Source organism: Tympanuchus pallidicinctus, unplaced genomic scaffold (assembly GCF_026119805.1).
Source record: "Tympanuchus pallidicinctus isolate F22 unplaced genomic scaffold, pur_lepc_1.0 scaffold12, whole genome shotgun sequence".
Lineage (NCBI taxonomy): Eukaryota > Metazoa > Chordata > Aves > Galliformes > Phasianidae > Tympanuchus > Tympanuchus pallidicinctus.
The window spans coordinates 14,935,604-14,960,265 of NW_026294637.1; the positions used below are offsets into that span (position 1 = coordinate 14,935,604).

The 24,662-nt window shown below is 39.9% G+C and overlaps 2 long non-coding RNA genes across 2 annotated transcripts; one reads left to right on the forward strand and one right to left on the reverse strand.

Annotated features, from left to right (window-relative positions):
* Window positions 1-1,356: 1,356 nt before the first annotated feature.
* On the reverse strand, window positions 1,357-18,745 carry LOC128075265 (uncharacterized). Its single transcript, XR_008203711.1, has 3 exons — window positions 18,425-18,745; window positions 2,218-2,353; window positions 1,357-1,468 (listed from the first exon to the last, which is right to left on the reverse strand). It is a non-coding gene; the product is annotated as an uncharacterized LOC128075265 (long non-coding RNA).
* Window positions 17,766-21,398, forward strand: LOC128075264 (uncharacterized). The gene is made up of 3 exons (XR_008203710.1): window positions 17,766-17,872; window positions 18,134-18,268; window positions 21,303-21,398. It is a non-coding gene; the product is annotated as an uncharacterized LOC128075264 (long non-coding RNA).
* Window positions 21,399-24,662: the final 3,264 nt, after the last annotated feature.

A 24,662-nucleotide genomic window follows, 5' to 3' on the forward strand; every position in this document is an offset into this window, starting at 1 on the left:
CAACAGACTTGCTCTTCTTCCTGTCAGTTGCAGAAGAAATGATGGCAACTGAAGTGCAAAATTAAATGTACATAGAATTAGTTCAAGAACAGACAGTTCAGGGGCCAGCAACACTGCAAAGCATTATGCATTTCCAGAACAGTTTTTAAAGGTAGTAAACTTCTCCCCTTACGTCCCTCCAACTAAAATGCAATTAAAGGTAGCAACACAAAACCAAAAATCCAGTGGTAATCAGTCCCTAAGTCAGTCCTTACTTAGTCACTCTTTACTTACCTTCAACAGTTTGTCTCTTATGACATAATAATAATGGGATGAGGATAGTAAGGACCTAACCAAGCTGACAGCCATACTACAGTAATTAAAGGGCTAATCAATAAACTTGGCTATCTGCAAAAAAAAACTTGATTCCGAAGTACAAAGGTTGAGGCATTGAAAGAAAACTTAAACCTGGGCTTTGAAATTTAAGGATCTGCATGCAAATTATTCTGCATGTATGCAGATTTTACTATAAGCTTTCAGGTAAATGAGTGAATTATTAAAGGCTGCAAAATAACCATCCTGAAAACCCAGAAACATTCAACTCAGACTAGATACTGAGACTACATCATCTTATTTCTCTGTGTCACTGCCAGCTTGAGGAACCTCTGCAGACAATGGCAGAGACATAATCACATGACTATTAGCACCCTGATGGAAACCAGTGACTTACGTTTATCAAATCAGAATCTGGGATTTGTCAAAAAAAATAATAATCTGGGAACAAAAACAAAAACAAAAGCAGTAAAAACAGATCCTACTTTCAATATTAAACTTACCAGTGATGCACAAGAGACCAGGCATTATTTGACGATTCACCTGTGCTGGACCAACAGATTATGTACAGACATAATTCAAGTCAAATCCAGCAACTGGAGAAAGTTTGACTATTAAATCTTGTCATCAAATATGCAGCATAGATAGAAGGCTACATTTGGTCCAGTAGGTTAATTATGCATCCAGCAATTTGTGATCAAGAAATTATTAAAAGCAAGATTGTTCCCAGGAAAATAAATAAATAAATAAATCAATTGCTAAAGCAGTCACTACAAATCCCTGCTATTGTTCTTATTCAAGCATTACTGCTATCAAAGCTTACTGGCAGTGAGGCACTTCATTTTACATTTAGCTTTCTTTCTTCTTTCTTCTTGGATATGGTTAAACTGTGCATATGTAAATAGAAAATGCTTTCAAAATATGGGCACTGCATATACTGTTCATCTAACCTGCACTCCTGTGCCCCCTCCAGCTGCTTGCACCTTCAATTGATAGAAAGCTAGAGAAAGTGGGATTTTTTCCAGACCCTCTATCTTCATCTCTAAAGAGCTTGACAGAGAACAACAGATCAACTTAATTTACCTGAATTTGAAATCTCTGGTCTCCTGTTTCGCTTCTTTGCTTCCTTCTATCATCACGCAGACCAGAAACAGCCCTGAAATCCAAGAATTACCACTCAAAGGTCTGCCAAAGAACCTGGAGAAGTTTATTATCTCCCTGCTGCTCAGACAGCAGCAGACCTAACACATGGCAGAGCAAAGTGTGTTTTGGATGTTTTAGCTTGTCTTTTCATTCAGTTAGAGAATATTGTAAGACACACTGTTCCAATCCAAATTTATGCCCAATTCTCACCCACACACGCAACAAAAAATAAAAGTGATCACTGATACAGCTTATGGACAGACATTAAATTAAAAACAAAACAAAAAACAAACACAAAAAAAAAAAAAACACCAAAAAGGCCAATAAATAAATAAAAAATAAATAAGCAAGCAAATAAATAATAGACAAACCCACCCCAAATTCCTCACTAAGGGGCAGTGAACACACCAGTATTTAGCTCCCGACACTCCCTTGATTACATTTTCTCACTTCATCAAGCAATATCTTCCACTTGGATTCAGCACAGGGGTATTGAACTGAAGAGGAAAAGAGAGTTCAAGGACAGAAACAGCAAGCAGGAAGTGCCTTACAATAAAGGCAAGCTAGTTTTCAAAAAAAACAAAAACAAAACCAAAACACTGACATATCTCAAAACCCAAAAATAATAGGATGTCTTCAATGCCAATTTTTGTTGCAGGGTTTACTCAAGGCTGAAAAATGAACTACTCATCTCTCCACGTCTCTGCCTGAGTTCATAACAGGAGCAGTATGTGGGAAAATCCTTAGCTTTACTTTTCTTACCTTTCTCAGTTCTTAATCCTTTCTTCTCCACGAGGTAAAGGCTAGATGCTGACTCAAGGTGCCCCCAGAGGACACCTGAATTGAAGATTCCGCAGCATTGGATGCATCCTCTGTCAGATTTATTTCTCACACTGTCCTATACAGTAGAAAATTGTTGCTCGGTGATGCTGGATTTGGATGTTAAGTGTCCTCAAAATATATTTGGGCAGCACCCAACATTTCCTATTCTTCACATCAAATAATATAATCTTAAATCAAACAAGATTAAGCCATTAAGCCAACTTGCTCTGCCAACAGCTACGGTGCACACAGTCCCCAGCGCTCTGTTCTATGCAGTGTGATTGGACACATCACCTTCAGCCTACGCTGGAAGCAAGCCAGTTTTGTTTGCCCATTTCACTATTTTCTCCAATCCACAATGATATATGAAAATGAGGCTCATTTTTACCAGTTGCATTAGGGAGGTATTACGGTCAGCAAACATTAAACATTTCACATTACGAATGTATTGTTTTGGCTGGCCCTGATTTTTCATGCGCCAACACATCCCCTGCCACACAGCAGCCTGCTGGCTATCCTGCTAACTCAGCACAAAGCACACTGTAAAGCTCAGCTCTGCCACATGGACCAGCATTACTGCATGCTCTGTCTGAGGTGGTTGCAGTTCTGAGCACAGTACAGTCAGCAGGGCTATGGTTATGCATCACCGTATTGGGGTGTACTGTGCTGTACTGGGGTCAGACTTCACCTTCCAACACATCCAGATTTCTAGAGCGACTCTATGAAAAGTAACTTGCAGATGTTTAAAAGCTTCCATCCCAAACCCTGTAATTCTATTGCCTTACAGTTTCTCACAAGATACTTATCACTAAATCCCAAGGCACGGATGACACACAGCCACAGCACTGTGCGTTTATTCCAAACCTGTCACTGCCATGTACACAGACCTGGAGATGTAGGTTGCAGCTGTCTACTGGGACACCATTACTTTATGAGATCTTCATTCTGCTACAGTTACCACACAGAGCACTAGAAGGAAATTAACTTGCTGTGTAGTTTGCCTTTTCTGAACTTGGATTTTCTGGTTTTAGGATTGCAATCCTTACTCCTCCGAGAATTATTAGCACATTGTTCATAGCCTGGAAAGCATGAAACACCTGGCACAGGAGAAACAATCAAGCACACTGTACACAATATTCTAATACAACAGGTCAGAGGCAGCCTCTCACCTTGCTGCTACACAAAGGAAAATAAAGCAGTTGTAAACCCTACATCATAACGTATTTTTTGCATCAGTGGGAAGCCTGCAGGAAGATTGCTATCAGTCCACCAGGTGCAATCAATACTTGCCACTGTTCTTAGCATGAATTTGTTTTCTTTCTAACCAGCATCCTTTCTTTCCCTGCACAAATGTTTTGTTTCAGCAAAAACATTGCAAGCAAGAATTTAAGTCCGTCTTACAAGAAAAGGAAAAGTAAATTATAAATGATGCCATTGTCTAATTCTCACCAAAATCTGCAGAAAGCACTCCAGTGGCCAAAGGGACTGAGATACTGGACCTCCAGTAACAGGTTCTTTTCTCACTTTGCTCCAATGTCTTTTAAATGTCCTAGTATGTAAGAGCCATAACGCCTGTCTCTTTAACTAGTGCCCCCAGGGGAAAAGAGAAACCACCGCCATGGCTTTCTGGAGAAGGCATTTTCCTTGTTTTTCACACTGAGGACCTGAAGATTTGTACTTCCCTCACAACTCCCTCCATCGCCTCTCTCACACAACTAAGGCTACATGGGATAAGTGGGAGAAGCCCCCACCACTGGCAGAATTGGTGCTGTTGTGGTAGCTCGCATTCGAAACCTACACTTCCTTTAGAGCTGAAGAAAAGGAACACCAGGACAGAAACAACTCTCAGTAATAGCATTTCTATTCTAATACCAACGCAGTAGTAAAGTTTAAGAAGGATATAATTTCTTTCCTATCCCATCTTTCTCTAAATTGCCTGAAGCCTGTACACATGAAGAGGAATAGCCACATTCTCCATTTTGAGATGTACGTAAAACAGAATCAAAACTGATATTCAAATCTAAGACTTGAGTAGTAGACAGTGAGGTTTTTGAGTTTCCCACTCAGACAAAATGATTTTTCATTGCTGTGTTTAAATCTAGTTATTTCATGTTCAGATCTGCTCATTTTGCTATGTATTACAGGAGAAACTACATGGAACTTAATGTGGACAGAGAAAAGACATTTTTATGAACATCTGCATCTGCCTCTGATTTAAGACTGGATTGGGGTAGTAGAGCTGTAACATGAACTCAGTTCTCATTCATTCAAATAAATGTGAGAGGGGAAATCTGAGCATAAGATAAACCAGTGTTTTTCAAAAGCTGTTGCTGCAGGAACTTTGACATTTATGGGTATAGTATCCTTCCTGCTGTAAGTCCCTAACTCAATGCTCTATGTCACTTAGCCATCTCCAGTAACCAGGTCATCAGTGAACTGACATGAGAGCATTTATTCACAGGCACTTTGTTATGTTTTGCAAAAGATTAAGTACAATATGACTCTGACAGTGAAATTAATTCCAGCCCTATTTCTTACTATGTTGTAATGAAAACAACTTAAACGTGGAAAATGTCAGGTAACTGTCAGGCTCCATTTAACTACCACGTTTCACCTGTGAGGTGACATCATTTGGATAAGCAGATGGTGTTGCTACAGGGTTGCCATCATTAGTAGAAGCACACATTTGACTCTGAAAATGGAAGCTGTAAGATTAGATTTAATATTTAACTAGATTTAAAATTTAGCATTTCTGGAAGCAACACCATACTCAAGCTAAATCTTAGTTTGCTTCATTCCTCCATCAGTAACATAGTTTTGCTGTCAGAGTTGCCTAAATTCCTAAGTATTAAGCAAAAACTTAATCCTGCTACCCAATTCATAGTACTTTTTACAAATATTTGTACTCCTATTTCCTTTGCTCCCTCCCCTGAAATACCTGTGACAGTGAGTGTACAATTTGTGTTACTTCATCAATCACTTATGTAGCTCGAATCTTCTAAAATAAACTGTCATGCTGTTTCAGGAACAGGAATGTCACTAACCAGCTAAATTAAATTGTCAGTGTTATTGTAAAAGCCAGAATGGAGTAAACAAACAGTGTTTTGCAGCTGAGAATTTGTTCTCGCACTCACGGTATCTGTTGTAATCTGCTTATAAATAAATAGGAGGCATTACTTTCAGAGCAGCCTACACATACTAGACTGAAATAAATACGCATTCTTTTAACAAGAAATGTATACTTAAAGGAAGTATTTCCATCACAGAAGTCATCACACAAACCACTCTTCAAGAAGTTCTGATATACATAGAGAGAGGTATGCATATATATATTGCTATCATGACATGCCTGTTTTATTGTTTTTTTTAATCTGGAGCGCCAGTTGCCATGCATTACAACCACAAAAGTTTTTCTTTGTGGTTACTAAGCATCTCACACTTGGAGCAAATAAGAGCCACCGATTTGTTTCAATACTCAATGTCATCATCTTTGAGGCAGCCTCTCACCTTTTCAAAGGCATTTCCTCAAAACGTTACAACTGTTAGAATCACATATGCTGTTCGCTGGAAAAAGTGTCATAAAACATTCCAGTCTCAAATAAACAGCTCAGACCTTATGCAGCGAAGGTCTCTGTGTTCAATCAATGTTCAAATCAGCAAGTTGCCAGCTAAGTTTGTTTCCAAATCTTCTTTCACGTTCTGTGGAATTTTGAGAATCCCCATGCCTTCCCTCAGAGAGCCATTTCATTTGCCTTACACCTGGCAGTGATCATTTCAATAACACACGTAAAGTACACATAGCTGCAAGTATGTAGAACCTCCTTGCAACATACAAAGCCCAGCGTCTGGGCACGGAAGTTCTTACTACTACAGCAGAGACAAAGCAGCACAATTAGTCCCGATGATACAGCTGTGCCTAGCAAGCAGGTATCTTTCCAACTTGCTCCAGATTATTACTACTGACAGACTTGTAGCACTTTGTACTAAATAGTAGTAAATAGAGAGATAGATAAAGTGAGGAAACAGCTTCAGACTACTCACACAAAGTCATCCAGAAAAATTTAATAATCTTAATCTCATATTAGATCTGCAACAATAAAGTGTAAATAGCAAATAACATTACATTTCTAAACCACCTCACAGCATTCCTCCAGGAGATGGTTTGTGCATAGTTCATGTAATCATCAGCAATGAAAGAAGCAGCACCCTAAAGGAAGAAGCCTAACTGTAAAAGCCAAGTTAATGAATGCGTACACATTGAGATTCCTCCCCACTCCTCTCAGAGGCAACATTTCCTGCTCTTACAATTTTATCACGAGTCTCACTACTTCTAGTGCCTTCCTTAGAGCCCCTGCTGCTGGAATCATGCCTAAGAGTCCCTAGCGTTAATATTAAAGAAAAGATTTCCACCCCCTTGCATCCTAAGAAAAGCTTGAAAGTGTGAAACAAGCACACCTTACAGGCTGAATGCCTACAAAGAGCACAAGAAATTCAGGGTGGACTGTTTTTGTGTTTAGTTCAAAAATAAAAAAATGAAAATGAAAATGAAAATGAAATAAATGAAATGAAATGAAATAAAATAAAATAAAATAAAATAAAATAAAATAAAATAAAATAAAATAAAATAAAATAAAATAAAATAAAACCCGCTGATTCCTTGAGTGGCAGGAGCCAGACAGCACAGCTACTGCTCATAACTGCCTGTTCTCTGGCATCTTGCCTGAGCAGATGGAGGCACATCAGCAGTTTTACATGGAAAAAAATGCAATGTCACTTTCACCGCTCCATCGATGCAGTAACTATTCTTACATTTCAGAATGTAATTCCAGCTTCTCTTGAAAGTCATACTTGAAAGAGAATGCTTCACCTTTTGATCTATGAAGGAACATTATTTCATGGACAAACTATTTTTCAAGCACAATTTTTTTTTTTTCTAAAGCTAACTTCTCTACAACTAAAAGCACCCTGTTACAACTAAAAGCACCTGAGAATGTAATTATAATAATGAATAATTATAGATAGTGAAGTACATTACCTACAGGAGAGATGTACATGCACATTAAGAAGGAGCATAGCGCCAGACTTTCTTAGGGAAAGGTGATGGCTTTACATCCATATCCCTTGAAGCAGCTCTTCACTGTTAAATACGCATGCAGATGGAATTTGAAAGACAAAATTAAACAGATTTTCCGCGTCTGTACGGTTTATAGGTTTGGGCCGCTTCTTTAAACGCTACCACTAGATGGTGCCACAACTTCAGCAACCGCAAATCTGCAGCCGCTCCTGTGCGCTTCCCTCCCTGCCTGCAGGCACGGGCTCTCGGAGGCAACGCCAACCAAGGAAACAGTAATTCAGATTTGCCAAAAGCTAGCACTGTCAAAGCTTAACATTATAACAATCTCATCCAATTTTTTTGCATCTCTTTTAAAAAGAAGGGAACAGTATTTGCTCAACTGTGGGAAAATTGATCAGTAAATGAAATTGCTACTACTTGCTACGGCTGAGAGCTACAGGAGGAAGAAACTGACTGACTACTGCAGATGAGGGGGTCCAGAACGCTCTTCTTGGACCTCAGAAACTCAAATTCTGCTTCCTCTACTGTTAGACCAACTCAGCAATCCCAAAAGCAAGTCTCAACCCCACTGCACATCATTTCTCATCTGGAAGTAAAATGATGGAGCTGTTAGCACTTACAGCCGGATGAATGACGGAAAGACAAGGACATTTAAAAGCTATGTCATATTCCAGAACTGAAAAGTATTTTAGTATTTTGTGTATTGCTCTTATAGGCAACTACCAGCTTTGGCATTCACCTTCCCTTGGCCTACAGTATCATAAACAGATGCTTTCTGGTTAGTTTTAAGAAGAGCCATGATGTCATTCAAAAGTCTCTTACCTGATACTGCGGGAGATTAGACTCATGAGATGCTACTACTGTGCACCTGCCTCTTCTTTTAGGACCCTGTTAGGACCACCTCCTGATTTTGATGAAAGCCTGGTGGGTCAAACATATCACTGTTCTAGTTTTGGCTGGGATAATCTTCTTCACAGAGGCTGGTACGGTGCTTTATTTTGGATTTAGGAGGAAAATAATGTTGATAATGCACAGATTTTATTTGTGTGCATGTGCTGCTCAGAGCCAAGGACATTTCAGCTCTTTATACTGTCCTGCCAGCAAGAGCCTGGAGGAAAAAGAAGCTGCAGGAGTGCACAGCTAGGAGAGCTGACCCAAACTGGCCAAAGGAATATGCCATACCATATGGAAGTTGGCCAAGGGACTGCCTCTGCTTGAGGACTGGTTGAGTATTGCTTGGATGGTGGCAAGAAATTCAATTGTGCATCACTTGTTCTACATATTCTTTTTCTTTTCTTTTCTGTCCCTTCTTCTCCCTTTTCTTTACTACTAAACTGCCTTTATCTCAACCAGTAAGTCTTACTTTCTTTTTGCCCCAATTCCCTCCTCCACCCCACAGGGAGCAGGGAGTAAGCCAGGAGCTGTGTCCTACTTAGGCAGGTTTAAACCACAGCTGCTATTCTGCTGCTACAACATTTAGCCATCGGCTGGGCCCAGGCTGGTGGTCAAGTGTGGCTAGATATTTATTTTAGCAGTTTTGTTTAAATATTTATCAAGAGTTCCAGGAACAATTTCTTACAAATTAACTTTAAGTAAACTGATAACAAAACAAAGTATCTTCCTCATTTCTAAATGGACTGCTGAGGAAGTTCTGAGATTATTTTGTTCAAAACCAGCAGAGCTAGAAATCTGAAGTGTATCTTACTGCAAAACAATTTTGTTTCTTTTCCAGTGATCATCAGTAAACAGATCATAACCAAAGTTAATGAGTAATATGGATTTAAGCCTGTAAGAAGAAGGGAAGTGTTGGACAGGTAGCATTAGAAAGTCGTGTAGACAAGGCAAATTTTCTACCAGCTAGTAGACACCAAGTAGACTATTTAATTAATCATGTATGTGAGATAACACACAGAAAGCACACACCTTCATTTCACAAGGAAGAAACCTCCGCCCAGCCATAGCTACCCTCTGCACGGACATTAGAAAAAAGATTTAGAGTATCATGCAACTATGAAACAGACCAGGAACTGCTACAGAAACTGTGAGGTATCCCATACTGTACCTTCAAGTAGAAGGAAGAATTATAGGTTAGAAAACAAGTTGCAAAACAAAGGAGACCGTGCCTATTGTGTAGACCTAAGCCCTGAAAAACAAGGTAACTGAGAAGGCTCTTCCCATGCATCACACGAGAAATTCCTGCAGGAGATGATTTTAGCTAAGCTAAAACTCTTCTGGAAGCATCATCAAGGTGCTCAATGGGATGCAAGAGACTCAGACTTGTGACAGAAAAGACGGTGTATTTGATATACAGAGTACACTAAGCTGTCTTTTATGGCTCTAAACACATTTACTCTATTTGTAGAACTCTATTCCTGTATATATTACTCTGCCCCAAAGGAGTAGAAAGATCAACTTCACTGCACTATGAGTATGATCACAGGCAGCTCTCCTCTGAAGCTTGGCTGTTCCTTTCAAGGTGAGCTTCCAGCTGGAACGTTCTTAGCTAAAAGCACCCCATGGGCAGGACAACACTTGTGGCCATCCTGAGCAGCAGCCTGGATCCAGCCGTGACCCAATCCAATCTAACCTAGCAGAAGAGCTGTATCAGGAAGAATTCAACGATCTCCCACTAGGGGTCAATCTACAAGCTACTACATGCACCGAATCAAGAGGCATTCACAAACTGTGGCACTCGTGCTTCCGCCAGACCCGCTCACCCCTACAGTACACACAGGTCAACAGGAAACTTCATTTCTTACATGATACACTCCTGATATAGCTGCTTGCTGACAAGCACCTGTTACAAATGTAAACAAGGATAAGTAAAGGATAAGTAAGAAAGTAAACCCTAGATGAGCTTTCTATAGAGGCTTTTGCAACCAGGAAAACTGAAAAGAATGAAGAGAGGTGATAATAGATACCACAAGCGGTTCTGAGGAAGCCTGCGTATCTATCTGGTGTTCTGATTAAGTTCATAGGCCCCAGTCAGGGAAGATAAGACTGCACATTTTTCAGCACATTTCTTAACACTTATAAACTTGATCTCTCCAGGTGCCCAAAAATATTAAGAAGCCAAAATGTTGATCTAAATGAGAATCACCTCACTTCAAAAAAACCCTGCAAGACAAGGAAGATTGGTTTCTCAAAAGGAGTATAAAAATGAAGTATCAAAAAATAAGGAGTCACCGCTTTTGTCATAGCAAAGTCCGTCACCAAACATGAGAATTAACATCCTGGTCTTTTCTGAGGTTGAAATAGCTTGTTTTCTTTTTGCTTCCATTACCTCTTTGTTATTACGGAGTAAGAGTATTGGAAGAATACTGGAAAGTGTGTGCACATTGTACCCAAGTCGCACCTCTGGTTTTGAGAGAAAAGAAGCTTTATTTTCCTTCAAAAGCTAGCTTTCAAATTAGTATTCCATGAGATTTCTACAACTGAAGTTTGGCACGATCAAAACTTATGTCACTATTTTTATACTAACTGCTAGATCAAGAATTAACCCAGTTTGTCTGCACACTTATGTTTTATTGGTATTACTGGTTATTGTAAATGTTATTTAAATAGACTTCAGAGGAGGCAAGTGAAAAGTTTACCTCATCTGCCCTTCCCATCAACATTTGTTTATTTTAATAAAAAGATTTCTATCATCTAATAAAAACCACTACAAAATATTTAAAAATAAAGATGGAAAGAATTAAAGTGAAGTGTGATCTGAAGGATAGCATCATTTTAGTTATTCTAATAACCTGAAAAGACAGATTTTCTAAATAGGCATAGACATGGGCATGAATTGACAAGCTCATATGAAGAAAGCATTTCCAGATTATTCCTTTCTAAAGTTCATTTAAGTACTTATGTGGGAAAGCCAAGAAAAACAGTCCATCGTGCCCATTAAAAAAAAAAAAAAAAAAAGAGGCATAGCAGGTCTTCAACTTCTAGGTCACTGAAGTAATCTGTTACAGATCAGTGAATATTTAAAATATATACTTCACAGCTGCAGACTGACTTACTCATCAAACAGAAGTCTTGACTCATTTTCTGGTGCATCTGCTGTCATTAAGTTGTTTTCTGATTGTTTATGTAAGCAGTGGAAAAGACAAGTGAGTCTACCCACTTCCTTAACAAACAAAAAGGTGAATGGGCCTGCTTCATCCAGGTAAGTGCTATGCTAAAAGCCATGCTGTTCTTAAGGAAAAACGAAAAAGAAAAAAAATACAGAGTCTTTAAGTTATTACAGCATTTGCCAAGCAGGCATTTGCCCAAGAACATTGTATTCACATACTTAAAGAAAAAAGAATAAAAAACAAAACCACAAAACTTGTTCAGCAGTAATTTATGAGGTGACAAAAGGTGACAAGAACTAACATAGCCTACTCAGTCATTTCACAGAACGAATCAGAAATACACCCAGTTCTACCTGAACCCCATGTATACAGCCAACAGCACTTTTTAATTAAAAAAAAAAAGAGGTTAATTTGTAATTTGTTCAAAAATAGTGCTTCACAAAGCAAATGAATCAATCCAGAACCTGCAGCATTTCAGAAGAGCTTGGATGCAAAGTTCCTCGTCTCTAGCCAACAGTACTGCTCTCAGTGCTTATTTTAGTTAGGGATCTGGATCTTTATTTTTTCCCCTTGAAGAGAAGAACTTCCTTTTCATTTTGTTTTCAGTAGAAATAACTCCTAAGCTCAGAAATTACTTAACAGTAACAGCTAGCTGGAATCCTGTCTCTCAGCAAGACAGAGATTTGGACAGATGGGAGTGCATACATAGGGAAAGCAATAGCTAGATGCTGGAAAAAATGAAGGATGCACATTGAAAACAACACAAGATAACAGACAATACTTGGCTTCAATGTTACAGGCTGTGTTTAAGTTCAAATATTCATGAGAGACAGGATATATTTTGCTGATTATAGTTGAAAGTTCTGTCTCATAATACTTTTGTGCTCCTGCTATTCAACAGCATACTGGAAAACCTTTACAGGTTACACAGCAATGTGGAGTATAAACTGTTCAGACATACAGCTTTCTCACCATGATAGAGTGCAATATTATTGACTATTACATCTGACACTGCTCCGCAGAGGCCTATTCTCTTTATGTTAAGTATATTTATATGTACACAAGATAAATTATTTAATTGAAGTTCAGAATTAGCAACTGGCAGAATGTCTTAAACTCATTTATTTGAATCATCTACTGGAAACAATAGAAGAATTTCAGCTACAATTGAACTCTTCACCTGCAGCTGAAGAACAGAGCTTGTTAAGGGAAGGGAGCCAGTTCCCTCAGTTACAAATTACCTTCAATTTCATTAGAAGTACCAGTTGACAGTAGAAATGTATTAGCAGTAGATCCTGCAAAACATAGATCTATTAGCGGTAGATCCTTCAAAGGGGTCCTTGTGTAAGTTGCAGTATTTAGCCCGATTTGGTGTTGAGGGTTGTGGAGAAATTCACACACACTGCCAATTTTCTGGATCCTAATGATGAAAAGAAAACCAAGCAATGCTGCAATGACTCAAAGACACATACAAACTGTTTCCTAACAAGTACGACATACTTCAAGAATATCTTCTCAGGAGATCTGAAAACAATAAAACTTTTTTTTAAGTGGGAGGAGATTTGTACCCTTCCATCAGCTTTTCTTCTTGAACTAAGAAGCAGAACAAATACACTTTGCAGGTACTCTTTGTAGATCTATTTGTAACTTGGCACTCCACCTACAGGTCTTGCGACCACATCTGTCACTTTAAGACAGGAACAAACAGAAGACAGATCATGTACCAACAATCCCAAATTAATAGAAGAACAACTGGAGGCTAAGCACCTGGACAAGCAATTTACACTGTTCCCTGTATGAGGGAAGGAAGGAAGTAAAAACAGACTTTTGTTGTCATTTTTGAGAAGAAAATCTTGTATTTATTCTTACTAAGAAAGCTCTGTATATTTCTGACTCTACTGAGTATTTATTGTGGGTTTGGTGCCCTGTTTCAAAAAATATCCCATTTTCTAAATATCTCACTTTCATGCAAATCATTACATTTTTAATGGAGGCAACAGATAACCAACATGTCTCTTCCCTCCTAACTAATGCCAGTGCTTCTCTCTATGCAAGGTGTCACTGAATATTTTTTCTGCAATCTCCAATACACTTTTTCCAGACCACTGCTAGTCAAGAGACAGATCACTGTCCCATCTCCTGTGACAAAACACAGTGCTCTCAAATGTCATTAGCAGGTGGCAGATTTAACACCAAGTAAATACAACTTCCTACAACATGCTCAGCTGTGAAACTGCCATGTATTCAGAAAAGCGTTCAAAAAGCAATTCGTAAAATCCTTTCAAGAAAAGCCATTTTTTGAGATCATCACAGGAATACCACCACCTCCACCTCAGAAACTCCCTGAAGCAAAAACTAGGAGGGCACACCACCAGGGAATAACAATACATGCTTTATGCTACTTGGTGAAACACCTGTGAGTGTCACAGATGAGGGAACAAGCCAGCTGGACTTGTATCCTAACCACACCAACACGCCCTCACGGGAATTCTTTGTTCTTTATACAAGAAGCATTTGAAAGAATGATTTTAAACTAAAACCTTCACAAGGCAAAAAGTTTCCCAGCGCAAAAATCCTATCTTCAAGGGACATTTCTCTCAAAATTGCTAATACATGCCCGTGACATTCTTTCTCACTGTGGAAAACATTTGCTACTTATCTCCTGAAAAAGGGGCTTCATAGCTAAGAAAGCTTTATGGACCAGGAGAACTGTAGGAGGGGGATTGTCTGCACTGATCAATCAGTAGATGTTATTCTTGATTTGTGAATTCAGAAATGCTATATACTGACATGTAAGAAAATAATAATGCCTCACTGGGTCACATCAGTGGCCCTCTAAGACAGCATTCCAACTAGAGCAATATCAATAGGAGATGCTATTCTGGGACAGCACAGAAACCTAGTCACTTTCTGTGGTCCCTCACCCTCATAGAACCCAACATCCACAACTCTTAAAAAGTGTCAATACGGCAATCACATCTCGAGCATTTACAAGAGGAGAACGTGCAGCACTGTGATCTGTGACCACTCTGCCAATTTGAGGGGAGAACAAATTTAACAAAACATAATTCTTTAAATCTCTTTTTTGCTAAAATGCTGTCACTCAGGCACACAAAACCTTTCCCAACCCCCATGGTTTCACGGCACATTACTCGGACATTGACAAGCATATTCTTCAACATTACTCTTGGCCACTTCAAGTGCTTCAAAATAAAGGAAGAGAGTCCACACTGGCAGCAGTCTTGCTGATAAAAGTTGTGTCATTATTGTTACAGTTACAGACAACCATTTTCACTAAGCTCCAGGAAGAAAAAAATGAAATAAAGGGAAATCCGCACACATACATGGATCATAGTTCACATCCTCCTATGAAGGATAATTTATTCCTCTTCTTTGGTGAAGATAGTTTAGACTGTAAAGTGTTTTGTGTTGTTGGTGGGTTGTTTTTTGTTGGGGTTTTTTGTGTGTTTTTTTGCAGTCAATTCAAAAGAACACAACCAAACACCACACTCACTAATTAGCTTTCCTGTTATATTATAAACATTCACACTAAAATCTAGAAATATGCCTGTCAAGCATCAGCAGTAAAACCATAAGAGTATTGCTAGTCAACATGGTTTCAACTACAATAGAATGTATTAAAAGAAACTAAACAAATGTGAATTAAAAAAAAAAAAACAACCTACTAGCAACAAACTCCAATTCCTCTTTTCAGTAGCTTTTGCAATGGCTAACACTGTGCATGTGCAGCTGATGGGCAAGCTATCAAGATTTTACCAATTCTGTTCTGCATTGGCATGGAAAAGGGCATGAAGCCACGGCATCAGTCTGTATTTATCCATCAGTGCTAGGATCTCACCATTTTAAATGCTCACTAGTACACTTACACAACATACTGTTTCTGGATGTAAACTATTGTTTGCTAAAATATTCCCTTGCAAAAGGTGAGGTTCCCTCTGTTGTCCTTTTCGTAATGGTAACCATTAACAAAACAAAAATAAACAAAATAAAACAGTTCAAAACAGCTCTTTTCTGAAACAACTTGATGAATTTCATCTTAGTTGGGACTGAAGTATTAATCAGCTAGTCAACTTGGGAATCAATTTTTAACTTAAAACTCATTTCATACTATTTTTCTCACTTCTCAGCAAGTCATTTAGTAACTGGAAGGGCAAATATTCATCAAAACATCTATTTTCACTTCATAAAGACCTTTGCTCTATGATAGGATTGTCAGTTGCCAGCACACAATCCAGGATTAAAATGATTAGCTGTTATAAAATCACAGAATCACAGTTGGGAGGGACCTCAAGGATCATGAATCTCCAAGCCCCCTGCAACAGGCAGGGCCACCAACCTCCACATTTCATACCAGATCAGGCTGCCCAGACCAGCCTGTCCTCAACAGGGGAGCTGCTCCAGTCCCCTGATCATCTTCGTGGCTCTCCTCTGGACCCTCTCCAACAGCTCCCTCCCTGTCTTTCTTGTACTGGGGGCTCCAGACCTGGACGCCGTACTCCAGATGGGGCCTCACAAGAGCAGAGTAGAGGGGACAATCACCTCCCTGTCCCTGCTGGTCACCACTTTTCTGATGGAGTCCAGGATACCATTTGCCCTCCGAGCCACTGGCTTCCAGCACACTGCTGGCTCAGTTAAACTTTTCATCCATCAAGACCCCCAGGTCCTTCTCCACAGGGCTGCACTCAAGGACCGCTCCTTCCAGTCTACATGGATGCCTGGGATTCCTGGGATTTTGCCCAAGTGCAAAACCTTGCACTTTGCTGTGTTGAACCTCATCAGGTTCACCCAAGCCCACCTTTCCAGTCTCTTGAGGTCCCTCTGCATGGCATCCCTTCCTTCCACTGTGTCAACCGCACCACTCAGCTTGGTGTCGTCAGCAAACGTTCTGAGGGTGCACTCAATTCCACCATCGATGCCATTGATAACAGTGTTAAAGAGCACCAGTCCCAAGACAGACCTCGGGGGGATGCCGCTCGTTATTGGCCTCCACCTGGACATAGAGCCATTGATGACCACCATCTGTCTATGGCCTTTTAATCAATTTCTTATCCACTGAGTGATCCACCCATCAAATCCATGTTCCTCCAATTTGGAGATGAGGATGTGGTGGGGGACCATGTCAAAGCTGTGAGATGTGAGAAATACTGGAATCCTGGCTGCCAATGAAGACCAAGGCAAAGAACTCATTCAGTACCTAAACAGTTATTCACAATTGTTCAAAATAGATGAGTGAAATGACCTGGAAATACCATTCATTACTGGCATCATACAACATTAAAGCAATCTGAAAATGAGCAGAAATAGTTCATCACTGAAACCCTCTCTCATTCATGTATATGAACTACTTCAAAAAGTCAAGATACCATGCACTTTTTAATGTCATTAATGACTGAGGAAGCTATAACTGAGAGGATCGGGCATAAACAACTGAATTTATCCCTGTTTGAAGTAAAACACAAACCAACATCTCTGCTTCTCCTTTGCCCTTCGCCACCTCTCTTCACTTAAAAGGAATTCTTAGGTTCATGGACCTTAGTTCAGACAGTTGGTAGTGCTTTGTGTACTGATCTCTAGTGCCATCCTCGTTGAGAACAAAAGCAGCAAAAAAGAGCACACAGAATTTAAATCTGAAAACAATGCAAAGAAAGGGAACTGCTAGTGTCCTATCTTTTAAAGAATGAACTACTACTCTGCTACTCACATTTGCATTTACAGTTGTTTCCTATGGGCCTACAATTTGGTACTCCTACAGGACCAAAAATTCACATAAACCAAGTGCCAAAATCTCTCGCCACAAAGAAAGGCCTTTTCTTATAAGTAGAAAACAAACATAAGAAGAAAAAGAAATGAAAAAGAAAAAAAAAAGCTAACTTAATAAAAACACATATTTCCCTTGCTGATTTCCTTTGGGCGCTTGCTTATGTAGCATTTCATGAGTGTAAATGTAGGAAGTGCTCTACATCAATTCTACAGATATTTAAGGAAAATTTACCAAACTCACTGAGCCTGAAATACACAACCCAGCAATAGGACAAAATCCCTGCCAAAATATTCTGATCTAGCTGTGGAATATTCAAGAGCAAACAGACTCAATGTAGCTCTAAATATATTCAGATGCATTTCTGGGCAGCTACAGAGAAATAAACTGTCGCATTAACGAAAAGCTTTTTGACAATTTGTATATTAGCCTTCAGTCTGCACATAAATGTCATTATGTTTATGACCAAGAAGAAATAAACATAAAATTGAAAAATGAATGCTGTTTTATTACAGAATAGAATGCTCCGAAGTCCAAAGGACTTTGCAGACAGCTGCCAAGAAAACAAGGAACAAAGCTAACATGTTTCTATGACAATTTTTTTGTTCAAATACAAACTCTCTCAGTAAGTTTCATCTATTTCAGGAACTCCTTTATTAAGCAACATGCCCTTCAGAAGTGAGTTACTATGCTTTCTCCATTGTGATAAATGTATAAAATGAATTTTGGGTTCTTTGTTTCTTTATTCCTACAGCTCTGAATGCCTCTATCGTCTTTCTAAGAGAGTTTTGTTTGCTGTTTTGTTTATATGTCTTACTCTGTATGAAGCAATCCTTTTCTGGAAACAATGAGGCATGAGCTAATGTGTTTATTATCCCCAGTATCACTGTGTTTTCCTTGTGTTATATCCTTCACGAAAACTCAGGTTATTTTTTCCAGGCAGGATCAGTTTCCAGTTGGACACCACAGCCAGAAAGCTGTCGGTTTTCAGAAGCAGTTCCAAGGACTTATTTTTCAAACACCTTTACCAGCATCTTTCCACTATTTGAATGCCTCTACAGTGATCTGCATAAGGTGAGTAAATCCTTATCTCTGTAGTTTCTAGTGATTTTGCATTATATCTTATCAGAAGAGTTCATTTTTGTGTAAAACATCAGCCACTGAGAAACACTCTGCTGATAATGTGTTGGTTATGACTACCTGTTTAATCTTTCTTCAAAGCATACTCACTGTTACTCCATTTGGTCCAGCTATTTTGCCATCAATGAAAGTTGAAACTCTTCCATTTCAGTAATATTTCTACAGAGGTCCACAACCTGGTGCATTGATCCTGTAATTACAAGGGGATTAACATCAGTTACCAAACAGGAACTGCTAACTATGATACGATAAGCACTGCATTATGATTTTCATGTATGTGCTGCCTTTTCACGTTCTGATGCTTCCGTGTGCTGGCTGACTCAGAGGTAATGCACACACTCTTATGTCATTTGTCACAAACTGCAGGGAAGCAAAACTCTGAAGAATTTACACCTCTCGGTTTCCTCAAAGATTTACTTAACCTCTAATTAGACATAAAAGCAGCTAAAAAGATGCACGTGGGCCTGACAGAGTATGGGACTGAGACATGTAACTTCCAAAATGAAACAGCAAGAAAACCCAAACTAAGGTATGAAACAACAGGCTGGGAATTTCAAGAAGCAAAACCTGTGTAAGACCATCCAGAGCTCATCACAATGACGTTTACTCTGAGGTGTACATTTGTAAATATATTTACATAAGCTTTACTATAGTTACTTTCATAATAGAATATTTCCTTGTTCCCTTTTATCTCACTTGCAAAAGAATAAGATGTGTCAGAATCCACAAAAAAAGAACAGTAAATCTTTAATCTCTAAGGACAAACATTGTGAAGGTTGTCACAAAGTTCTCCAAAAGATTCAGCACTTCAAATCTTAAAACTATAATCCAAGTATGATTCTTTGATTTTATAGATAAAAATACTACAATAGCACAGTGAGTAAAAAGAGGAACTTGAGCAGTCAAGAAAACAGAAATCTAATTCCTTATCAACACAATTCAAAGGAGGAATTGATTAATAATAATATCAATTTCTAGCAGACACAAATAAGAAAATTCCCTTAGGCAACACACAAAGAAAGTGGAATGCAGCACTTCACAACACAATGATTTTAACACAAAGTGTGTACTTACCAGCAAATGATGCATAGAGTACATTTAGGAACAATTTTACTTAAGGAGTAGTCAGTGGGAGTATCACTAATTTTGCTTAACTTCCAGTTATTACTCAACCAAAGCCACTTCAGCATCAGAACCAGCCTTAAGAACTTTTAGGTGGGTCTGCAAAATCATCTTTCAGGCTTCGGGCAGGCAGGCAGGCATTTGTCAGGTGACTAATCCATACAACTTTGGGGAGAAACAGCAAGCCGATTCTCTGTATTTCTAGGGAACGTCATCTATTAATTGGGATGACCATCCATGTGTCTTTGACAAGTTGGCTATATCATAAATCATCTTGAGCTGTAAAATATACTGAGCGGACACCAGGACAACTAGAGCCATCGGCCTTCCTATGCAAACAGTGAGCTGAGCATGGGAGTAGGAATAGAGGAAGACAAGAGCAAGAAAAGTTATACACAACCTTTTCCTTACTTAAGTCATAACCTTATCACATATTTCTGTCCTCTCCCTAGCTCCCTCCCAGCAATTAGCAAAAGAGGATCCATGTACAAACAATGGTTAACCCACTGAGCTTACGTGGCAGTGTTTTGGAAGAGAGGTAAAGGGGGCCCATGTGATTACAGAGCAGTGGCTGCCCCAGGCCAGGCACAAAGGGCCAGTCACTGAAGCTGGTGGTGCCTCTGTATATATATAAGAAATATATATATAGATATATATAAGGAAAGGGGAAAAAGGGGAAAAAGATAAAAGAAACGGCTTAGAGAGCGAGAGAGCATGGGGGGCATGGGGGCATCCTGCAGACACCAAGGATAGTGAGGGAGGGCAGGAGCTGCCGCAGGCAGCAGAGCAAGTATTTCCCTTGCCAAGCAGATGGGTATGCCCTGAGTGAAGCCACAGCCCTTGCAGAGCTGCCACGTGGAGCAGGCTTAGTGGCAAAAAATCGCAGGCAGTGAAGGTCTCACTCTGGAGGCTTACCCTGAAGGACCGAAGGCTGTGCAGAAAAACCATGCTAGAGCAGTTCACCAAGGACTGCAGCCCATGGCAATGCTGTGGAAACCACCCAAACGCTACTCCATTCAGGCCAGAAGCGTGGCCCTGCAAAGAAAGGGCACTTTGGATGAAGGACCGCTCTACAGACAGCCTCTGTCCTTGCTTGACAAATTCAAGCAAAAAAACCAAACACTGGAAGAGACATAACCCCTGCTTCTTTGTCAAAAGGACAGAACATCTACAAACGATTACTTGACACTGCTTTTCACTGATATTTTACACACTCTCACCTTGTAAAGCGTGTTGCCTTCTGCTTATCCTATTTGTACCTCCTTCAGGTACTTCTATTTAACTCTTCGCTATCTAGCTGACACGCAAAAGCCCAAACAACTATCAGACACAAAGGGTAAAGGCAAGTCACAGTGCTGTGAACATCAAATTCCTGATACAAAAATGCAAAAAGCATATTACAACAACCGTAGACAAGTTATCTTAAGTTTTTGCAGATAATGACATTTCACAGCAAAACTGAATACAATGAAATCTACATTTTACGTTGCAATCTACTCTCCTACTTCTAGCTTACTGCTCTCTCTATCCAAATATTCATGTGGCTGTGGATTACCTTCTAGACACTGCCTGTACTGTAGGAGGTTCCTTATTACCTACTGTTCTATAGCATTCTTATATATATATCCTTATAATTAGGGCAGCTGCTCTGCATACACGTTTAAGCAGTCATTTTTGTGCCCAAAGGGAGACAGATGTTAAAAACTAAACAAAGCCAAACCTTTGTTTAATTTTCTTTTTGAGCGCCCAGTTTACAGTAAAGCATTCTGGAAATTTTATTTAGTTACAGATAAGAGCATAAATATTAGTAGTTTTTAACATTAACAGTTTTTAATCCTTATTTTAGGATGAAAACAAGTTCTTAAATCTTGGACTTTACCAACATTACATGTGTGGGCTACCATTTCTCCCAAGGAAAAAGAAAGATTTGCAGGAAGCATGACAGTAAATATGTTAATTTAATTTGCCTCCCACGTTCCTCTAAGAATTCTTCATCACGGTTATGCAACAGGAAGAAACCCGTACAGTGAGATAGCAGCACTGTTACGTATTGTATTACGCAAGTGCAATGTCACCTACTCATCTAAACTGTCACTGAGGAACTCGTTTTCATCAAGCTTTTTCAGATGTGCGTGCCTTGTCCATAATGCACAGTGCTCTTATCAGACAAGCCAGATACCAATCCTTACAGAAACTGCAAAGTTCTAAATCCTAACGATGGAAGCTGCAGCTCGTCTGCTTAGCAGAGAATAAAGCAAATGTTCCCCTGTGCTGATGACATGCATTGCTACTTGCTGTTCAGAGAACACAAAAGGAAATAACCACGAAAAACTGATGCTAAGCAACAAAGACGACATTCACGGAGAGCTGGTCAGCACATACAGAGTGATACACTGATAATCCACCCTGGAACTTGTTCAGGTTTGCAGTTAAGCGTGTGGCTCGTAATTCCCACACAATACAGTTCAAACACCCACCCTGAAATTAGGCAAGGAGGACATCCCTGAGTCTCTTGTAAAGACATAACTCCTTTGGGTCACTTCAGCCTGTTGTTCAAAAACAACAAAAAACCCTGGGGGAATCTATGTCCAAACAGCTATGTAGCACAGACAGCACCAGAGCCTCATATTCATCAGCCTGACATTAAATTCACAGAATGATGACAACTGAATTCAAAGTTTGTTCTTTACTTGGTACTGGACTTTCCTTATTAAAAAAAAAAAAATAAACCAAAAAAAACTATCTGATACAGATATAAGCAAATATAATTTGTCCAGAAACTACCTTCCACATGACTCCTATCATCTGTGTATATGGCAGCAATTTCAAGAAGTATGTTACTTTATAATGCATTACCTATGGGTCTGTTTATGCCGTTCCCATCATTGGCCAGCATACAGTGAAATAGCACCAACCTGCTGCCACTTCACAGTGGGTTGGGGTTATTTATTTACTAGTGTCTTATGCTTTTGGAGCTGCTCAGAGATCAAATACACTGCTAGCCTTAGGGTCACAGCTGAGTACACTGAAAACACATTTTTCAGGTCTCAGGTTAAACTTACCAATTATCAATGTCTAACTGTGTGATAGGACAGTTACAGTCTCTTCAAGTTCCTGAAAAACGCTTTTATGAAAAACATCACTGCATTTCTGAATCACAAGACCATAATTTTCAAAAAGTTATACCAAAACGCACGTTACTGGCATTAACTATGAAAACCCATTAAAAGCTCTCAAGTGGAGTCATCAGTTTTTCAGCATTTCCTGTCAGACTAAGAATTGGAAGATTTCATCCAGACACCACGCCACGAGAAGGTGTGACACATACAGATCAGCTAGAACCTTAAAGCAGAAAAAACTGTTTGCAGTGCTTTATAGTATCTACATTATCTACAACATGTATTCCTGGCCCACAAGATGTATCAAAGCTGAAGTTTGCATAATGAAATCAGAATACAGATTCAATATAAAGACATCACCTTAGATACACTAAGTTCACAACAATTACCTTTTCCCCATTGGAATGCACTTTGTCTAGGTATATGAACTCTCTGCAGCAAGCTGAAGATAACTTAAAAACTTGCCGAAGCACAGTGAACACTCACACGAACACTGAATCAGCAATCTCAGTATACAAATTCAGGATGTAATAGCTGCTGTTTTCAAAAACTCATGCAGAACAATTCCTGGTTCTCGGCTCTGGTGCACGTTCTGCGTGCTTGACGTATCTAGAGCTAGATAAATAGTGAGACACACCTTTCTTTGTATTTCAGAAAGCCAATGTCTCTCTCCTTCCAGTTATAAATGTCCAATTCTTACTACCTTCTCACTTTTTAAGGAAGCCTTACATAAGTGGTCCAATTCTTTTGCAGGTTTTTTTCTTTTTTTAACAGAAGTTTCGTTTTATTGGAACCAACACTTCTTCACAAACACGCTACCAAATTCCTTGCTTGGTTCAAACCACAAAGTGATTCAGTACAACTGCCAAGGCAGGTGCAAGTGAAGATGCACCAGTATTCTTTCACTCCTTTATTTAAGCAGACACTTTGTGGCTATTCATCTATAACCCACAGCCTCTGATTTCACCCTCTGCTCCTACTGTAAAAACAAAGACTACTTTGAGCAGCTACCAAACACCATCTGCAATGATTCCCCCTCAGTGGCCTCCCCCTGCTCTGCCACTGTAAGCCCCCACCTGGAGTGCTGTGTCCAGGCCTGGGGGCCCCCAGTATAGGAGAGATGTGGAACTGTTGGAGGAGGTCCAGAGGAGGGTCACAAAGATACTCAGAGGGCTGGAGCACCTCTCCTATGAAGAAAGGTTGAGGAAGTTGAGCTTGTTTAGCTTGCAGAATAAAGGGCTCTGGGGAGACCTCATCACAGTCTTCCAGTACATGAAGGGAGCTTCTAAGCATGAGGAGAACCAGTTTTTTGCATGTTCTGATATTGATGGGACAGGAGGGAAACAGCTAAACAGGTAAAGGTTTAGGTTAGATATTAGGAACTTTTTTTTTTACTCAGAGGGCAGCGAGGCCCTGACACCACTGCCCAGAGAAACTGTGGATGGCCCATTCCTGGCAGCATCCACAGCCAGATTAGATGGGATCCTGGACAGCCTGATGTGCAACCTGGGCAGCCGTAGTGGCAACCCTACCCACTGCAGGGGGGTGGGAACTGGATGGGCATTAAGGTCTCCTCCAACCCAAGACGTTCTATGATTCTATAACCCTTCACTAATGCCCCAAACGTTCCAGGCTAGCAAACACACTGCTGCAGGGCTTCCCTCCAGTAACACTGCTGCTGTCGCTCCCTGACACGATGCAAACACTGGGAAAGCAGCATATATCCCACAGTCATCTAGCAATACTTCTCTTTAAAAGCACAAGGTTGCATTCTAGAAGAATTCTGCTTGCTCCACAGACAGGTAAGCGGTAAGATCAAATATCTTCTTTCACACTGACATACAAGATATCCATGCACTAATAAAATGAAACAGTCACGCAGCAAGGAGAGAGGGAGGGGACTTCCTTTTATTCACCTGCGGTGACTGCCCCGCCGCTGTTCCACCCAGCAGGATCGCGGCACCGTCAGTCCATTCATTGCACGGCAACGACCGTTTCACCGCTCCCTCGAGGCGACGCGGGGCGCCCCGGGGCGAGGCAGCGGCGGGCCGGGCGGGCAGCGCTTCGCTCCCAGGCGCGGGCCGGGC